Genomic DNA, 15,956 nt, shown 5'->3' on the forward strand with positions numbered 1-15,956 from the left:
TTATTACAGAGTTGAAATAATATTTATACATAAGAAGTATCCTCTACAAGTGTCAATATGTCCTGTCGGTGTAACCACACCAACTAATGCTACTTAATAAGAAAGAAATTAGACAATAAACACTTCAAGGCACTACAAAATACAATACCATATATTCCTTATGGTTTTTCCCTCTTCTGTGGTGGTGGTGGTGGTGGTGGTGGTGGTGGTGGGAGGGGGGGGGGATATATGAGATATCCTCCTCTCATATATGTTTCCATATGTGGAAAAATAATAATTAAAAAAATCAATGTGTAGTAACGTTTGAGATGCTATATAGATAGATAGATAGATGGATGTAGAGGAAAAACTCTTCTTCCAATGATATTTTGTAGGTGCTAAATCACCTAAAAGTACATATACCTAATTCCCCTAAGGAAAAAGAGATATGTACACCACCATATTGAATAACAAAAAAGTTATTTATATCATGCCTGTATCAAAAATAGTATAACACAAGGCAGCATATAATGGAAAAAAGAGAAAGAGATTACTTATCATGAGGAGACACCACATGGGTACTGGTGCACCGGCCTGTAGAAAGCTCCATGGCTAATGGCTCAACAGTCTGTTTCGGTGGTCCAACCACCTTTTTATCAAGCGCACTTGATAAAGGTGATTGGACCACCAAAACAGACTGTCTGCCTACAGCGTTTCGGGCTGTAGCCCGTCTTCAGGACATGAACGGCCCGAAATGCTGTAGACAGACAGTAAAAAGACAAAAGGGTACTTCTTTACTTTCACGGCGCCAGCATGGCGCCGTGCTACTTCCGGCTTGTATGCTCGCCACAAACTATGTCAAATAAAGGAACTTAACGCCATGCCAACATGGATAGTTCATACCTCCACTATCCATGTTGGCATGGAGTTGATCTTAAATAGTGTGGCGAGCCACCGAGCCCGCAGCATGGGCGAGCAAAGCGAGCCCCGCAAGGGGACTCAGACGCGCGGCGCCATGCTGGCGCCGTGAAAGTAAAGAAGTACCGACAAAAACAATAAGTGCATAAAAAACATTTTAATAATTCTGATATAAACAATTCAAGGTGGAGTTTACTGTATATCCGATGTTAACACGTTGTGATTTCAAACATGGTTCATATAGAAACTAGTTGCTTTAGTGAGAATCCAACTCATTTCGTCTAATGACTTCATCAGGGGTAAAGCAAAAACAAGACTTTCTGGTATTTAATTCAGAATGTCCGATAATCTTCTTTATGAAACAGATAATAAAAATCATCTATCTCAGGTGAATAAATTGACCTGTTTTCAAATTGGTCTCAGAAAGAAGTGTTCTTTCTCTACAACAGCAGTACCATTGTGTCTGCCTGCAGCCCTATCCATTACCCCCTCCCCTTAGCGCAAATAGTGACCTTTTACACAAGTGTGTATGTATGTGTGTGTGTGTTTGTGTGTGTGTGTGTGTGTGTGTGTGTGTGTATATATATATATATTATTTTTTTTTCTACTTCATGGCAGCCATTACATTGGGTTCATCCCTCTCTCTCTCCCAATTAGACAGGTAGTTTTTTTTTCCCCCTAGGATCCAACTCCTCCTCTTCCATATCCTATATAACTGAGCACCTCCCTCCTGACCATAGTCTTTTTTCCTGTCTCCTCTATCTGTAAACAGGTAGTTAGGTTACTAGTATAGGTGAAGCTATATACGGTGACCTGGCAGCGGGGGGATGGCGGTGCCTTACCCTGAATATTGATCTAGGCCGGCGGCATGGATCTTTTTTCTGCTTTATAAATATTATGGGGATTGGCGGTGCCTTACCCTAAAGAAGACATGGCAGAACATGTAAAACTTGCCCGGGTGTTCTGTGCGTAGGACTCACCCGAAATGTATGCCCAAGAAGCGGTTCTGGCTGGGGTTAGAGTGGTGGTTGTCCGGAGCAGTGGGAGAGGCAGGGGCAGCATGTCCGGCGTGGTCACTGTTCCCGGCGTTTGTTTATAGCTGCTCTGTGCAGTAGCGCCGGAGGTAAGTGATTCGTATTTCCGGCACGCTTGCACGCGGTCTGTTTCCACAGCCAGGCCGCGTGCGTTCCAAATACCGGAAGTGCCGGTATTTATAGCGCCTGGCCGGTGTAACAGGCGCTGCTGTTGTTATTCACAGTTGGACATTGGAAAAGCGCTGCACATCATGGAGGATGCCTCTCCCAAACCTAATGAACCGCTGCCCAGGTAAGTCCTCTGTGAGGACTGGTTCTTTACTTTTCCTGAGGTTAGGAAAAGTTAGTTAGTCTGTTTATTCTCTCTTTTTAGCGTGCCTGTAATTGCCCAAAAGAAAACTTCTAAGAAGAGAGTGGATAAAATTTGCCCGGCATGTGACAAATCATTTATTGGTGAAGATGTGTTGTGTAAAGATTGTCTGAAGAAGAAAGAGGCTGCTTCTGGATCTTTTCAAATCTCTGAGCTTAGAGATTGGATGGAAAAGAACTTTGGGCCTTATTTTGGTTCACTCTTTCTGACAAAATCCTTCTTAGATGGACAAAACCATGTGCACTGCAGGGGGGCAGATGTAACATGTGCAGAGAGAATTAGATTTGGGTGACTTATTTTGTTTCTGTGAAGGGAAAATACAGGCTGCTTTATTTTTACACTGCAATATAGATCTCACTTTGAAGTAAAACCCCACCCAAATCTAATTATATCTGCACAAGTTACATCTGCCCCACCTGCAGTGCACATGGTTTTGCCCATCTAAGAAGGATTTTGTCAGAAAGAGTGAACTAAAATAAGGCCCTTTGTGACTAAAAATGAGTTAACTAGTAGTAAAAGGTCTAGGTCACATACTAGCTTGGACAGACATGATGATTGCGGGTCAGTGATTGCCGGTTCTGATGATAACACCTCAGGTAGTTCCACTGCGGAGTCAGGGGAAGTCATCGAAGATGAGCGTTTATTTAATCTGGAGTTAGTGGAAGTGGTATTAAAAAACCTCTATAAGACTTAATTATAAGCAACCAGAAAAGACAGAGTTGGATACCTTATTTGAGGACAGATCAAAAAAAGGCAGGTGCTTCCCTGTCCATAAAGTTGTTAAGGATATATTAACAAAGGAGTGGAGTAATGTGGACAAGCGAGTTGGTTCCTTTAAGAGGATTGATAGGATGTTTCCTATTGAGGATGAGGACTTTTTAAAATGGTGTGGCATCCCTAAGATAGATGCGGCTGTCTCTGAAGTCACCACTCGCACAACCATACCATTGGAGGACGGTGCGTCCTTAAAGGACCCCATGGAGAAGAGAATAGAGAGTGCGTTAAAACGGTTACACATATCAACATCTGTGTCTATAAAGTCAGGAGTGGCCATAGCGTCCCTTTCTAGGGCATTAAGAATTTGGTGTGCCTCATTGCAAGATGACCTGCAAGACAGAACCTCACGTGACCAGATTAGCAAAAGTCTGGCGCAAATCCAGTTGGCAGTGAATTACGTCTGTGAGGCATCATTAGATGTATTGGATTTTTCTGCCAAATCCCTGACATCGGGCGTAGTGGCCAGAAGGGCCCTGTGGTTAAAATCGTGGGCGGCAGACTCTCATTCTAAGAATAAGCTGAAGGTGCCTTTCTATTCGGAAGTAAACTCAATCAGATGATTCAGAGGATGTCGGGAAGCAAATCTGGGAGGTTGCCTCAGGATAAGAGAGGCAGATTTCCTTCTTATTCCAGTAGGCAGTCATACTGACAAGCCAGATCATACAGGCCTGGTAGGCCGTTTCGTGACAGATACACCTCAGGTACAACGCATGCATTTTTTCGCCAGTCCATCAGGAAGAGGGGAGAAAGTTCCAGTGCAAGTCAGAAGCAGTGACACCAGATGTCCCATGGAGCAGATCCTAGTAGCAGGAAGGCTCTTGGAGTTTGCTCATATCTGGGAACAAAGCATCAGGGACAAATGGGTTTTAGAGATGGTAACCGAAGGTTACCATTTAGAGTTTCTTTCGAGGCCAAGGTTGGCGACATTTTTGAGTTCCAGAGTTCCTCTACTAGAAACAAAAAAAGAGGTCTTAAAGTTAAGCTTGCAAGCTCTGATCGACGCAAATGCAGTCGAAGAAGTCCCAGAAGTAGAAAAGAGGCTAGGATATAACTCCTGTTTGTTTGTTATAAGCAAAGTGTCCGGCGGGTTCAGAACTATCCTTGACTTAAGGAATCTGAACGACCGTCTAAGAAAAAAGAGGTTTCATATGGAAACAACCAAATCTATTTTGATGGGAATCAGAAAAAACGATTATCTAGTAGCAATCGATTTTAAAGGATGCGTATTTTCACATTCCCATTGCTCCAAGCGACAGAAAGTATCTGAGGTTGGCCATAAAAGAGAGGCATTTCCAGTTCACATGTCTGCCGTTCGGCCTAACTTCGTCCCCTCGAGTCTTCACGAAGGTTCTGGTGGTGTTAATAGAAAGATTAAGGAAACAGAAGATCATGATATGGCGTATTTAGACGACATCTTAATAGCAGCTCAGTCCAAAGAGGAAAGTATTGTCGCGAGAGATTACACCATCAAGTTTCTTCAAGACCACGGGTGGTTGGTCAATTGGGAGAAGTCGGCTCGTTCCTTCACAAAATATTAAATTCCTGGGCATCCTGGTAGACAGGGTTTCATTTCAAATATCCCTTTCAGAAAGAAGGTGCGAGAAGATCCAGCAGTTGGTTACGTTCATTTGCGACGACCCTCCTGTATCCCTAAGAACCGCGATGAGTCTGCTGGGGATGATGGCCTCCGCGGTGGATGTAACTCCCTGGGCAAGATGGAGGATGAGGCCATTGCAATGGTTTCTTCTAAGGTTTTCCAGAAATCACACATCACTGGATCAGATGATAAAAATTCCAGATGCAGTAAGAGAATCCCTGACGTGGTGGGGGTACGAACTGCTGAAAGAAAGAAGATTGTCGCTAGAAAGTCCAAGGTTTGAAGTAATAACTACAGATGCCAGCGCCACAGGTTGGGGGGTACATGGCTTGGGAATATCGTGCCAAGGAAGGTGGTCACTTCAAGAGAAGGAGTTGTCGTCAAACCACAGAGAGCTGAGAGTAGTGTGGCAGGCGGTGAAATTCTTCGCAGAAGACATCAAAGGGTCTCATGTTCACGTGTTTTCAGCCAACTTCACAACTGTCTCTTATATCAACCGTCAAGGGGAGACACGAAGTCAGGTATTGATAGAAGAAGTAGAGAACATAATGTCATGGGCCGAAGCAAATCTCCAGTCTATATCAGCATTGCACATTCCAGGAGAGGAAAATCAAATTGCAGATTTCTTGAGTCGCAGTACATTAATTCCAGGCGAATGGGAACTAAAGCAATCAGTCTTCCAGCTGATAGTAGAGCATTTCAGCGGGCCAGAAATAGACCTCATGGCGTCCTCAGTCAACAAGAAAGTTCCTCAATTCTTCTCCAGGTACCCAACTCAGGGATCATGCGGAGTCGATGCCCTGTCTCAAAGGTGGGACTTTGCCCTGGCATATGTGTTCCCACCTTTCTCCCTCATCCACAGGGTACTGTGGAAAATCAGGACAGAAAGGTGTCAAGTAATAATAGTCCTGCCGTTCTGGCCCAGGAGGGCTTGGTTCCCGATGCTGGAGAGTATGACGGTGGCAGAGCCTTTGTTTCTGCCAGTATCAGTGGATCTTCTGTCCCAGAGCCCAGTCAGATGTCAAGATCCTCAGAAATTGAGAGGCAACAATTAAGAGAAAAACATTTGTCGCCAGAGGTAATTGAAATACTTCAGGCTAGAAAAAGTTTCATCCGCTATTTACTACAGAGTCTGGAGAATATTTGCGAAGTGGTCCAAAGATAAATTTCAATTTCTCAAGGCGAACATGTCGCATTTACTGACATTCCTATGTGACTGCTTCAACAAGGTATTGGCAGTGTCTACACTGAAAGTGCACATCTCAGCATTAAGTGTTTTGTTTGACCGAAAGCTTGCTGATCATAGTTTGATAAAAAGGTTTTGCCAGGCTATTTAAGAGTATTCGTCCTAGAATTAGATCTATGGTTCCCCAATGGGATCTTAATCTGGTCCTGAATGGACTCATGTCAGCACCATTTGAGCCATTAGATAGAGCAAGTCTCAAGTTTATGACATGGAAAGTAGCCTTCCTAGTGGCAATCACCTCAGCCAAAAGCGTTGGTGAACTTTAAGCTCTGTGTATACAAGATCAGTATCTGAAAATATTTCCAGACAGAGTGGTCCTAAGGACCAAACAACATTCTTTTTTACCAAAAGTAATATCTTCTTTTCATTTAAATCAAGAAATTATATTACCTTGTTTCTATCAGAATCTGTCAAGTAAGAAGGAAGATAATTTACACACCTTAGACGTAGTTAGAGCCATCAAAATTTATTTGGACAGGTCTGCAGCTTTCAGACAGTCAGAGAATTTGTTTGTGATTCCGCAGGGTGCGAAGAAAGGATTCGTTCCGGCAAAACAAACAATTTCGAGATGGCTTAAAGAAGTTATTTCCTTTTCCTACAGAAAAGTAGGGCGTCCAGTGCCTGAGGGTATTAAACCACACTCAACAAGGGCGAGAGAGGCGAATGTGTCAGCCAGAAAGATATGCCAAGCAGCCACTTGGTCCTCACTACACACGTTTTCCAAGCATTACGCCCTGGATGTGGCGGAATTGCGGTTTAGAGGTGAAGTCCTGAGACAAGCGTTGGCTTGAGGTATTGTATAACCCTCCCTACTGCTTTGGTACATCTCAATGTAATGGCTGCCATGAAGTATGAAGGAGAAAGCAAGGATTATACTCACGATAATACGTTTTCTTCAGAATACTTCATGGCAGCCTATATTTTTTAGCCTTCCCTGTTTCTTTCTTCCCTAGGATCTGGGCGGAGACATTCAAAAGACTATCATCAGGAGGGAGGTGCTCAGTTATATAGGATATGGAAGAGGAGGAGTTGGATCCTGTGGTGGCGATACACCGAGCCCGAAGCGTGGCTAGCGTACGCATAAAACTAAGCAAATAGCTTACTGGGCAACTAACATATAAGTACCATATTTACTTACTACCATATATTTCTTTCATTTAATTTATTTTTAAAGGTTTTATCATTTATAACACAGGCAGTCGCTGAACCCTTATTCTTGTAAAAAAATATTTTTTTATCTTAGTAATTTACCACTACTTTGTATATTTAAGGTGTAGCAGATGCCCTTAGAAGTAAGGTGTGTTTTTATATATACAACCAGTACTTACAAGTGGCGCTATATATCAACCCACTATCTATCTATCTATATATATATATATATATATATATATATATATATATATATATATATATATATAGTGTTCATGGTGGAAGGACCTGCTCTTGATATTGCTTGGCTTTGACAAAGGTCTTTGTTTAGACCGAAACATTAGCCCTGTCATGTAAGCAACAATAAATCGCTTTTTCTTCACATTTATTCAACGATTGGTGAGTGCCCTCTTTTTTTTTTGCTCTCTGTTATTTGGATACTTCATCCTTGGAGTGAGCACCACAGTGGTGACTCGTTTGTGATAGGTGCGGAATTTCCAGGAATATATATATATATATATATATATATATATATATATATATATATATATATATATATATATATATATATATATATATATATATATATCTATATATATATATATATATATCTCAAAAGTTTGGGGTCAGTTAGATATTTCCTTATATTTGAAAGAAAATCACTTTTTAATTTTTTTTCAGTGAAGATAACAATAAAATAATCAAAAATCTACTCTATACATTGCTACTATGGTAAATGACTATACTAGCAGCAATGTCTGCTTTTTAAAGAAATATCTACATAGGTGTATAGAGGCCCACTTCCAGCAGCAACCATCACACCAGTGTTTTAATGGTACTTTGTGTTTGCTAATTGCATTAGAAGACAAATGGATGATTGGAAAACCCTTGTGCAATTATGTTAGCACAAAATGGGATGCTCCTTAGAGTAGCTATGAAACTGGCATTCCTTTGAGCTAGTTGAGTATTTGGAGCATCACACCTGGGGGTTCGATTTATAATCTTAAAATGGATAGAAAAAAAACTTTCATGTGAAACTTGACAGTCTATTCTTGTTCTTTACTACTCCCTTCAGAGAACAGCACACATAGGCTCTAACCAGAGTAGAAAAAAGTGGAGGATCAATGCACAACTGAGCCAGAAGACAAATACATTAGAGTCTCAAGTTTGATAAGTAAATGCCTCACTGGCAGCTTCATTAAATGGTACCCACAAAATGCCAGTGTGAGTGTCTACAGTTCAGTCTACAGTCCTGACATCTAGTTCAGTATGTTCACTTGTCCCCTTGGGATGTTGTCTTGTTTATACTACAGGTTGAGTATCCCGTATCCAAAATGCTCGGGACCAGGAGAATTTTGGATAACGGATTATTCCGTATTTCGGAATATTTTAATATTTCAATTATGTATTTTGAAGTATCTTGCATGTATGCTGTATAAACACATAAAATACACACAAATATATTTTATTACCACATAAAATATACACAAATATATTTTATTTGTTCAAAAAACAAGGTTTCAAAACATGAAACAAAATTTGTGTACTATCTCAGATATTGAATTTGAATGCCAAGCAATCATTTTCTTGCACATATATAGTGCCAGTTACATATCATGTCACCAGTAGTGCTGTTACAAATGTCCCCAGTGAGTTTTTAGCAAAAAAAAAAATTTTTTTTCACTTTCTGGAATGTATGGTTTTCGGAATAATTTGGATAACGGATACTCGGATACGGGATACTCAACCTGTACCATGATGGTTCCTGAACTCCTATCTTGACAAAGTTCTTACACAGACCGAAACGTTGATGGACAAAGAATAACCCGTAAAATTACAATTCACCTTTTGGATGATGTGGATATATGTGTTTAAAGGAATTATCCCTGTCCACAGGGATGTAGTCCATTAGGATGACCGTTACAATTTCAACATTGTTAATATTTGAAAAGGCAATATGTCCACATTGTCAAAATGTTGACACTACAGTAGGGCAGAGGTTCCTAAACTTTTTAGAATCATGGCACCCTAGAGAATCAGAATTCTTTTCACGGCACCCTTAGGCCAAAAGTTTCTTATTGATGAATTTTTAAATAAATGGCTGAATTAAGTGGTGTGTGTATTTATTATATGTCATTCTTAGGTTCAATTATGTGGTTCAATTATGTGATAAGGAACATTATTGGTTTTGGTAAATAGTTTTAATTGGTCCGTGACCACCAACCCAGGGCACCCCCTGCATGTGTCCTGAGGCAACCCTGGGTGCCATATCACACAGTTTGCGAACCACTGCACTAGGGTGTAAATTTACTAAGCCCCGCGGTTGCCAGAGTTGGCAAACGTGAGTGTTTACTTGGTGGATTTCAGTGTTTAGAAAAGTTACCAAAGAACAGACACGTTTTGTCAAATACAATTAAATATACCATTGGCCATTAGATTTAATTTCCATAGAGAACTCTGAAACACGTGAATTTTCCTAGAATGTTTCAGCAAACACACTTGTGAATTGATAAAAATAAATTGCAATTTCAAACAGACATCCCATTCAGCAGCATGTTCAATAAGATATGTTGTGTGCTCTGTAAAAATGTGTTGAAATGGTTAAAAAGCAGAAACAAAACCTGTGGCCCCCACCCTTCAACATTACTAGCCCCAGGAGTTTTTAGCCAGTACTGGTTCTAAAAATGCATGGGAAAAGAATGTGTGAGGTCATCCTGTATTTAAAGATCCAGCACTAGGCTCTTGGATCTGTCCTGGTTCCAAAAATACTTAGAAAATAGATCTTCCTCAGCACCTCGTTCTTCTAGCCAGTTAGGTAATGAGGTACTTATGTAATATCTGGGCTCTCGTTTTTCTTATGAGACCGCGTCCCCTCCCGGGGCTTGCCACGTTTCGGGCACGGTGGCTCACTGCGCTCGCCCACACTATATAAAATCAACTCCATGCGTAGTTGGATAGTAGGGGTATGAAAAAATGGGGTGCATTTAACATGGGAGCCCAGATAATACATAAGTACCGGTAATGCAACAGCTGGGGGACATGTACATATTGGTCTTGGCAGCCATAGCGTTACCCCCTCAACCAGTCAGTAGTGGTGGTAAGGGATTCGGTACTCTTTACTTAGCACGGCGCTCATCGGGGCCATCGCGGGCATTGAATGCACTAAAAAATCGTGTGCGACCGACGCGATGCCCGCGATTTCCCATAGGGAACAATGTTAAATGTCTCAATTGAAATGATTTTCCTGTTCAATGCCTCAATTGACCCGATTTTTCCATAGGAAACAATGTTAAATGGCCCACAGAGGCCAAATAGGCACCCTGAAGTGTGAAATGGCCCCCACAATTGTTAACGCCACCCCACGATCAACGTGAACCCGAAGCGTGGCGAGCGGCGGCGGTACGCGTCCTACGACCTTTTCATACCCCCACTATTCACGTCGGCGTGGAGTTGAGAATAGAATAGTGTGGCGAGCGTAGCGAGCCACCGAGCCCGAAGCGTGGCGAGCGCAGCGGATACCTGTGAAGCCCGCGAAGGGACGCGTTTACCTGTGAAGGTATCCGCGTCCCCTCGCGTGGCTCGCCACGCTTCGGGCTCGGTGGCTCGCTGCGCTCGCCACACTATTCTGTTCTCAACTCCACACCGACGTGGATAGTGGGGGTATGAAACGGTCGTAGGACGCGTACCGCCGCCCCTCGCGGGCTCGCTGCGCTCGCCACGCTTCGGGTTGACGTTGATCGTGGGGTGGCGTTAACAATTGTGGGGGCCATTTCACACTTCAGGGTGCCTATTTGGCCTCTGTGGGCCATTTAACATTGTTTCCTATGGAAATATCGGGTCAATTGAGGCATTGAACAGGAAAATCGGGTCAATTGAGACATTTAACATTGTTCCCTATTCAATGCCCGCGATTTTTTTACCTGCGATGCCCATGATCAAAATCGTGGGCGCCGTGCTAGGTAAAGAGTACCAGGGATTCTATCGTCAGGAGAACAGACAGGGGAATCTGCTATTGGGTCCGTGATCGCCGTACAGTCTGTTGTCTCCCGGGTGCTCGGGTACGGCACATCGCGGACCGAGTAGACAGATTGTTGGAAGGGGCTGGGAGCAACCCAGCGGTTTTGGTACACATCGGTACCAACGACAAAGTTAATGGTAGGTGGGATGTCCTCAAGAAAAAGTATAGGGAATTAGGTATGAAATTAAAGGCGAGGACATCTAGGGTAATATTCTCGGAATTATTACCAGTGCCACGCGATAGCCCAGGGAGGCAGAGGGAGATCAGGGAGGTAAACGTGTGGCTAAAGGACTGGTGTAAGAAGGAGGGATTTGTGTTCATGGAACACTGGGCGGACTTCTCGTCAGGCGCCATCTTTTTTGCCGTGATGGATTGCACCTGAATGAGGAGGGGGCTGCGGTGCTGGGGGGGGGGGTGGTTAGAGGAGATTTTAAACTAGGTGATGGGGGAGTGGGGTAGTTAGATACTATGGGACCCGTAGTGAGAATAGTAGGATTGGGGTCAATAATCAATTTGGGTGAGGAGGAGAGGGGAGGACATAGTTACATGCAATGTCCGGGGTACTAATAAAGGTAATAAAGTGGGTAATTCCCAGGGTGCTCCAGGAATATTATGTAATAACCGTAATCTTACCTCATTACAGCTCTTAGGTACAGATGATCTTAGGGTATGGGAAGGAGTAAATGACATAGGAAGAAGTTTCAAAACTGTAAATAGGTCGGGCAGTGGCCATGGTGGGGAGGGCTGTAGAGAGACTACTGAGGGGGAGGTGGGTACGAGGAAGTTAGTAAGGAATACAAAAGCCCAGAGGAGAAATTAAACACAATGTTAGGGATGCAACTTTAAAAACTGTGGTCACTAGGGAAGATTATGACATTATTGGTATCACAGAAACATGGTGTAACGAGTCGCACCACTGGGCATTAAGCATGGAGGGATATACACTCTACAGAAAAGACAGGTAAAATAGAAAGGACGGGGATGTGTCTAAATGTAAAAAATAACTTAACATCGTGTGAGAAAGAAATGAGCACATTCTATATATCATAAAGGATCGTCAAAAATACTAAACTTCAGAAAAGCTAACTTCGAATTATTTAGAGAAGCCCTAAAAAGAATTGTGTAGGAAACTGTTTTTTTTGAGGGGGAAAATGCTGAGGAAATGTGCGATACTCTAAAAAATGAACTAGAATCATTAACTATTAAATACATTCCTAAAGTAAATAAGGGTAAATTCAAGAAAAAAAAGCCACCCTGGTTGGACAAAAAAGTTAGGACAGCAATCAACAATAAAACAAGAGCATTTAAATTCTATACAAATAACTTAAATGAGGAGGCGTTCACAAAATACAAAGAATCAAACAAAATTTGCAAAGGGGCAATCAAAATAGCTAAAAGGGATTATGAAGAGCGCATAGCCACTGAAAGCAAAACTAACCTCAAGAAGTTTTTCAAATACATAAATAGCAAATGTATAATTAAGGACAACATAGGCCCACTAACCGATATCACTGGAAAAAGTTTTACGGAGGATAAGGGAAAAGCAGAACTGTTAAATGAGTTATTCTTATCAGCGCTTACTAAGGGAGAGCAGACTGTGGAACGCACACATACCACAAATGGGATGAACAAGCCGGACCTCAATATTGATTTCTCTACCGAGGAAATAATATTGAGGATCAGCAAAATCAAAACAAATAAATCACCTGGGCCAGATAGGATTCATCCTAGGGTACTAATGGAATTAAGGGAGGAATTAACTTCCCCATTATATCTTTGATAATTCACGATCATCAGGAAAGGTACCAAAAGACTGGAGAATAGCAGAGGTAGTGCCATTATTCAAAAAAGGAAAAAAGTATGATCCCGCTAATTACAGGGGATGCAGTTAAAATCCCGGCGGTCGGGATCCCGGCGTTCAGAATCCCGACGCCGGAATCCCGTCCGCCGAAATGCCGACACATTCTCCCTCCTGGGGTGTCCACGACACCCCTGGAGGGAGAATAAATTAGTGTGCCGAGCGTATCGAGGCACCGGGCCCGCTGCGTGGCAAACGCAGCGAGCCCGCAAGGGGGGGCGATCCACGTCCCCCCCTTGTCGGCATTTCGGCTGTCGGGATTCCGGCGTCGGGATTCTGAACGCCGGGATCCCGACCGCCGGGATTCAATACTGAATCCAATTACAGACCTGTTTAACATCAATAGTGGGTAAACTATTTGAAGGGTTTTTAAGAGATGGTATCCGGGAATATTTAGACCTTCATAGTTTACTCAGTAATAACCAGCATGGGTTCGTGAAAAATCGTTCATGCCAAACTAATCTACTTGGTTTCTATGAAGAGGTTAGCAAAAACCTTGATAATGGAAACGCTGTAGATGGGATTTTCCTAGATTTTGCTAAAGCCTTCGACACCGTACCAGACAAGAGGTTGATAAATAAAATGGAGGACCTGGGATTAGGAGCAAATATCTGTAGATGGGTAGAGAACTGGCTGTGTAATAGAGAACAACGAGTGGCTGTGAACAGTGCTGTATCAAATATGATATCAGTACTAAGTGGAGTGCCACAGGGTTCGGTTCTAGGGCCCATTTTATTGAACATTTTTATTAACTATATTGGGATGGGGTTACTCAGCAATGTATCCATCTTTGGGGAAGATACAAAACTGAACAGAGTTATTAAATCATCAGAAGATGTCACCATGCTTCAAAATGATCTTGACAATCTAGATGAGTGGGCAAAAAAGTGGAAGATGAGGTTCAATGTGGATAATGGTCATGCACCTTGGAAGACATAACCAGTGTGCTAGTTATAACCTAAGCAGGGGGGAATTTTGTAATTCAGGATCTAGTAGTCCAAATGGACAACAAACTGTGGTGTAATGGTCAATGTAATATAGCAACAAAAAAGGCCAACAAAATTATAGCATGTATTAAAAGGGGCATGGAAACTAGGGACTCAAAAGTAATTATGCCTCTGTTCAAATCATTGGTTAGACCTCACCTCGAATACGGAGTACAATTCTGGGCCCCACACTATAAAAAGGACATATAGAATTAGTAAAATCCAAAGAAGAGCAACAAAGCTTATTAGGGGAATGGAGAATTTAAGCTACGAGGAAATATTAAGCAATTTGGGACTATTTACAATAGAGAAAAGACGTTTAAGAGGGGACATGCTCAACATGTATAAATATATTAGGGGCCAATATAAGGAACAGTCAAACACCCTTTTTTCTGCTAGAAAGGAATCTAGAACGCGAGGGCACGAGTTTAGATTAGAAGAAAAAAGGGTACTCTTTACCTAGAACGGCGCCCATCGCATGCCATTATAATGGCATGCGATGCCTGCGATTTCACATAGAAATGCATGTTAAAATGTAAATTGCATCGGTCGCATCGCATGCGGCCAAAAAATCGCATGCGATGCGACCGATGCAATTGCCGTGATTTTACATAGGAAACAATGTTAAATGGCCCAATTGACCTGATTTTACATAGGTAACAATGTTAAATGGCCCACAGACCCCAAATAGCCACCCTCAAGTGTGAAATGGCCCTCCCAATTGTTAACGCCACCCCACGATCAACGTCAACCCGAAGCGTGGCGAGCGCAGCGGTACGCGTCCTCCGACCTTTTCATACCCCCACTATCCACGTCGGCGTGGAGTTGAGAATAGAAAGTGTGGCGAGCGCGCCGAGCCACCGAGCCCAAAGCGTGGCGAGCGTACACGGATACCTGTGACGGTATCCGCGTCCCCTCGCTGGGCTCGCTGCGCTCGCCACACTTTCTATTCTCAACTTCGTGCCGACGTGGATAGTGGGGGTATGAAAAGGTCGGAGGACGCATACCACCGCCCCTCGTGGGCTCGTTGCACTCGCCTCGCTTCGGGTTGACATTGATCGTGGAGTGGCGTTAACAATTGGGGGGGCCATTTCACACTTCAGGGTGGCTATTTGGGGTCTGTGGGCCATTTAACATTGTTCCCTATGTAAAATCAGGTCAATTGGGCCATTTAACATTGTTCCCTATGTAGAATCGCGGTAATCACGTCGGTCGCATCGCACGCAATTTTTTTACCTTGCGATGCCCAAGATCCAAATCGTGGGCGCCGTTCTAGGTAAAGAGTACCGAAAAAAGATTTTGTTCATCTAGAAGAAAAAATTTATTTTTCAGTCAGAGCAGTCAAACTTTGGAACTCTCATTTCTGGAGAAGTGGTGTCGGCAGACACTATAAATAAGTTTAAAATAAGGTTGGATAAACATTTATTGCTTAAAAACATCCACTGGTATGAATAAGTAACATAATCTGTCTTTAAAATATCAGAACATACTATACAACAAGGGATAAGCTACTGTAAACATAGGTTGAACTAGATGGACGCAAGTCTTCATTCAGCCTCACCTACTATGTAAAAAAAATGTAAAAAATATTCCAAAATCCGAAAAAAATCCCTTACCAAAATGCTCATGGTCCCGAGCATTTCGGATAAAGGATACTCAACCTGTACTTGTAGTCCGGATTGGGATCGGTTGGTCGACAAGAATTAGGTTATCATGGAGAAAGGTCGACATGGGTTTAGGTCGATAGGTCATTAGGTCGACACAAGCATTAGGTTGACAGTTAAAGGGTCAACATGGGGTTTTGCACTGTTTTCATGACCTGAATAATACAATATTGTTTCTGGGGGGGAATGTGGTGCTAGTCATTGGGTACAATATAAATGTGTCCATCTGTGGCATTACCTTCCTGGAACTCGGTACTGATTGAAGAAATACCGGGGATTCCTACATTGTTTTTCCCCAGTATCTTTGGAACCAGGACTGGTCTGAGAGCCCGGGGCCCTTTATTATGTTTTCCAATTTCT

General features: G+C 42.6%; 1 protein-coding gene across 2 annotated transcripts in view; it reads left to right on the forward strand.

Moving 5' to 3' along the window:
• CCDC32 (coiled-coil domain containing 32) overlaps positions 1 to 15,956 on the forward strand; it is a 56,222-nt gene that overhangs the window by 14,568 nt on the left and 25,698 nt on the right. The gene's annotated exons all lie outside the window — the stretch shown is intronic.

Source organism: Crinia signifera, chromosome 2, assembly GCF_055691185.1.
Source record: "Crinia signifera chromosome 2, ASM5569118v1, whole genome shotgun sequence".
Classification (NCBI taxonomy): domain Eukaryota; kingdom Metazoa; phylum Chordata; class Amphibia; order Anura; family Myobatrachidae; genus Crinia; species Crinia signifera.